Below are 5,457 nucleotides of genomic sequence, written 5' to 3'. Positions count from 1 at the left end.
TATATTTAGTCAAATATTTTCAGTTACCATTCTATTTACTCAAGCAACTCTGAAAAATACAGAAGTGACAAAAATGACAATTGTCTGTTAACTTATAAGAAAATTACAGAAATGTATTGAAACAGAAACATTTCTTAAAATAGAATTTTGCTGTATTAGATTCAAACAGGTAGACCATACTATCAATATAGTACATCAATAAGATATACCTTATGTGAAAAGTGATCAATTTAGCCATCTCAACAGGCAGTAACTATAGGGCTGGGAAAGAAAGGGTAACAGATTATTTTTTATTTTATTGAGAAACAAATATCAATGAGACACTTTCCAAGCTGATTAATAGGACATTTTCAATAATTAATACATTGCACATTGTTATCTTCTCAGTGGTCATCCACAGCACAAGAAGCAGCCAGGACATCCCGTCCAAACACTACTACTACAAATCCTTCCTCTCACTGAACCAAGCGAAAGCAGCCGTACATCTATCCTAACTATTCTGTACATACAAATACAAAATGGTCCTTCCTCTGTATCCCCCCTCTCCAGTTCAGTCCTGTCAGAGATGGGTATTCTATTGGCATCTAAATATTATAGGTGCATGAATTCAGCAAAACAATCCACCACAGTCCTGTAGTCCACAATAGTAATGGGTTGTCCACAGAAGTTGTTGACTAGAGCCTTTTACAGCTCAGCATATTAATATGGCTTTACTTTATATACTTCATTTTTATACTTTTCTGCTGGATGGTTAAGGCCAAGATAAAGCAAGACCTATATAACAAGAAATGTAACTTTTGTATCTGATAAGGTCAGTCAAATACCCTCAGGATTTATTCTGTAACCCTGTACTGCACTTTGTAGATCCCTTGTCAGTGTCAGCCATGTGGATGAGTCACAGACAATGCTTGACCAATTTGCTCTCTGTGAAAGCCTGAGGGAAAGTTTTCTCTCCATGTGGCTCTCCTTAGGCACACTCTACATCATCGATCATATTGCTCTCTGTCCCCATAATCTCCTTGATCAGAAAATTTGGGACACAACTGAGTTACATGATGTTACAGTATGGGTTCTCCTATGTCCTCAGTCTTCACTGACCTTGAAAGGCTAGGGCCAAAATGTTGGCAGACCTTGAAGCCCTCTCTTTTCTCCAATTTTTGACCTGCAAACTTAGGTTGTTAACCGTCCAGAAGAGAAGCTCATTATTACCCTGCAACATATGCAGCTTGATTTACCCTAATCATCTAAATATTGAACATCTTAGGCATAACGTAGAACAGGTATCTTCCATCAAGTATTGATATGTTTAAATTTAAGTCCTTACAGAAAATGAATAAAAAATTTTAAAACTAGGAATAAACACATATTTTTACACAGAAATTTAGAAATCTAACCATATACAGCATTGTAGCAAGGCAGTCCTGTGACATTTTTTTATTTTTCTTGTGTCTTTTTTTTCATTTATTACCAATTTAAAAAAGCAAAACAAAAAAACCCTTTTACTTGTGAGACAGTGTGGTAATAATTGGTATGTTATGACAAACACATTTCGAAGTCCAGAATGACAGGCATTCCTTCTGTTACACATTGCTATCTTCAGTGCAGTTGCTTGGTTCACAGGTATCAGCATATATAGTTAGTCATGTTGAGAATCCTACCAATTAAGTGCTAGTTTAAAAAACCTGCTAATGTTTCTCAGGATCATTGCCTTGCCAGTCTTGTGCATATAAGTGTGTGGCTTTGTACCTGTCCTGTTTCCCAGCTTTTCTTGTCACCCTCTCCTCTTTGTCCAGTCCTCAAGTTCTCATTTCCCTTTTAGATTTTTTTATGCTAAATCCATACTGAAGAAAATGAAAGGTTACTATTTCTAAGCATATGTCATTTATTTATGGACAAGAATTATAATGGCTGAAGTGAAGGGAGCACTTTGTATGTACTATGCATTAAGCCTACCAAAGAAAATTGTCTTGTCCACTTCTTTATATAACTGAATCTGACAGTACTGTAAATAAGAATGGCACAGTGGAGATAGGGAAATCATTATCTTCTTTAAATAATTGCAGCAATATGCTGGCAAGATATTGGCTTCCTCTGGCAAAAACACTTGAAAAACAAAATCTGGCAATTTTGAATCCATCTAAATTTAGGTGCTCTCTTATATGGTAATAATGGAAATAAACTTAATAGAATATATCATTTCGAGTAAGAACTTTGCTTTTCTCTGAGTATATACTGTAAAGCTAAAGGAGCTTCCCATTTTTTCCTTTAATCTTTGCTACAGAGCAGAGAATAAGTAAGTTGAAATAAGGTCATACTTTGATCAGTACCAGCTTAAATTTTGGTGAACTTGCATATATGTTCTAAAAAAGTGTCACATTTATATTTGAATTCTTCACTATATTCAAAGGACTAAATTTTTTATTTATTTTTTATAAGATGTCATTGAATTATGTGTCAGGGACTCCTCTCACATTTGGAGATTCAGGAATAGCAAATTATATCTAAACTGTAATAGGACTATGAAGGAAAGAAAAAAACAAGTAAAGCACATTACATTTATTAATAAGTAAATAGAATGAAATAAGGCAATGGAGATAGAATAGAGAGGCTGTTTGTTTATTTGTTTTGGAGACCAGGCCTCTGTGTAGTCCAGATTAGCCTCAAACTAAAGGCAATCGTCTTGCCTCAGCCTCCCAAGAACTGAAATTACAGATGTGCACCACCATGCCTGGATTAGACAAGGTGTTTTGAAAGATGATTTCAATATTATTAAATTGACCAAACAAGGTCTCATTGGAAAAGCATTATTTAATATCTTAAAGAATTAAGAGAAAGACCCATATGAATATAAATTTTCCTAGGAAAGCTTTCCAGGAAAATACAAAGAAGGCAAAAGTTGTTTAAAGTATGTGAGTATAAAGAACACATTTCATTAACATAATCCTTTAGTTTCAGATAGGGTTTCTTAACTTCATCACTACTGACACACAGGGCCAGATCACTCTTTGTCATGGGAATTGTCTTCTTTTATTACAGTATACTAATAGCTTCCTGTGCTCTACCATCTAGCAATTAGTAGCACCCCACAGCAAGATAAAGCAACTGAAAATGTTTTCTGGCATCATCAAATGTTGCTTGGGGAGTAAAACTGTTCCAGTAAGAATCTCTGCCTTAGAGTCAAGATAACAACAGATAAAAATACTTTACTGTGCCTTGTACTCACATCATCTGCATGACTTGTAGAGTGAAAATAAAGATACTTTGATTATATTATCTTACAACATACCAATTTTGACTTATGTCAGTGGAAAAAAACTTCATGAAGTTGGTGGTCTAGTCCCCAGGTAATATATTCAGTAAAACTTTGGTTTGCAAGGATAATTTATCCCAGAAGCATGCTTATAATCCAAAGCACTTATATAGCAAAGTAAATTTTCCCATTAGAAATAATGGAAACTTAGATGATTAATTCCACAATCCAGAAGTATTCATATAAAAATGATTACAATGTAATATAATAAAATACAAAATAATAAATAAAATAGAGAATATAAGGAAAAATAAATTAACCTACACCTACTTTTTGTTATGGTTTGTGTCTAGTTGTCCCCCCAAAGCCTCATGCAGTCATGGGGCAGCTTCTGGAGTTTGTGATTGATTCTTCATCCAATTCTGGGATTTGGGGATGAGCGCTACACTCTGGCCCTGGGGTGGGTAATCTGGATTACAATATAAGGAGGAGAAAGAGGTTAGCTAGCTGCATGCTGCAGCTGTTAACCCTCTATTTGCCCTTTGCTCTTTGCCACTGTCATGAATGGCTGTGGTGTTCCTTGGCTGTCTATATACTACTCTGCCTTAGAGCCAGCTGAGTGTGGACTGAAACCTCCAATAACTGGGAACTAAATAAAGTTTTCCTTCCTTAATTTTGGGAGTTGGGTATTTTGTCTCATCAATGAGAGAAAAGTAACTGAGACACATTTGAAATCCTTTCTGGCTCCTGTGAGGAAGACAAGAGAGAGTAGGGCTATTATGTAGGACAACTTTGACTATCACTAGTGGAATGACTGCTATCTTTTAGCTCAGTGAAATTTTTTTTTCTTTTCATGCAATTTGTTTATTTATTTATATATATTTTGGTATTTAGTACAGGGCCTACAGCGTCCACAGGGTCCCACTACGTAGATCCAACTCCTAGTGATTCTCCTGTGTTCAGCCTCCCAAGTGCTAGGATTACAGGTGCACACCACCATGCCCAGTCTCAGTTGCCATCTCAGTGTGTCCCATGGGTAGAGCCAGCACAGCACGCTAGGGATCAAATCCTGGCTGCTGCGGTCTGCCTGAGCAAGTGCTTTATTCTTTTCATGCAATTTTTTTCCATAAATTTATTGAGAAACAAATAGCAATGAGACAGTTTCAAACCAAACTGGTAGGACAGTTTCAATAATTAACACATTGTATACATTCTTCCTAGTGGTTAATTTCATGCAATTTTAACAAAGAACCTATCCAATGATGCTTCATTTTGCCCACTTTAGAGAATTCTGTGGAAATGTGACATTTCATTGTCATTAAAGAGATTCATTGCTCATACCACTGAAGCATTATTTGGTAGTCTTTTCCACAAAACTTGCAGTTTCCTACATTTTACACAACTCCTTAATATAATTTGAAGTGAGAGATTCATTTGCCTTTTGCTTCTCTGTAGAGATCTGTTTCATAACCTCTTACTGTTGGAAAACTATCATCTACAATGCTGCTGCTGCGAGAGAAAACTATTTACTCAGTGACGATCATGTGATGTTCAGCCTCATGTATTACACATACTGCAAGATATCACACATTAATATCAGGTTAAAATTATCAGCAATATTTGCTCAACTTGCAGAACCCTCACAGAGCAAGATACTCACAGTCCAAGATATCTATCTATCTATCTATCTATCTATCTATCTATCTATCTTTCTATCATCTATCTCTGCCAATATATATCATTATCTGCAATGTTGGAGTCTCCTTCTAGAGATAGTTTTTAGGTTTTTCTTGCCTTGAACAAAGAGCTGGATAAAAGAAGCACAAAAACATAGTAAAATTTTATATTTATTAAACATAGAAAAAAACATGCTCTGCATAGTGAGTTTAGGACAAATAAAAATAAGAAAAAATGTACCCTCTACAGCAAGAGAGCACACTACTGTGAAAGAACATAGTAGTGGAGACCTCAATGGTGACTGTCCTCGATGTCACACTCCTCAGGCTGATGTCATGTCTGGAATATTACAAAAATGGTTCAAATTCTCTACAAAAGTCCATAACCACAGCTTTAGGAACTGTTCTATACATGTGTCCTGGAACTTTGTAACTAATGAATCATGCCTACTTCCCCAGCCAGGTGCCCTAATCACCTGCCTTAATTCTGTCTGTACTGTTATATATATATTTTCACTAAGCATGATTCAG

This window comes from Octodon degus, unplaced genomic scaffold (genome assembly GCF_000260255.1).
Source record: "Octodon degus isolate 3935 unplaced genomic scaffold, OctDeg1.0 scaffold00041, whole genome shotgun sequence".
NCBI classification, from domain to species: Eukaryota; Metazoa; Chordata; class Mammalia; order Rodentia; family Octodontidae; genus Octodon; species Octodon degus.
Note: the sequence above shows the minus strand (reverse complement) of the source record.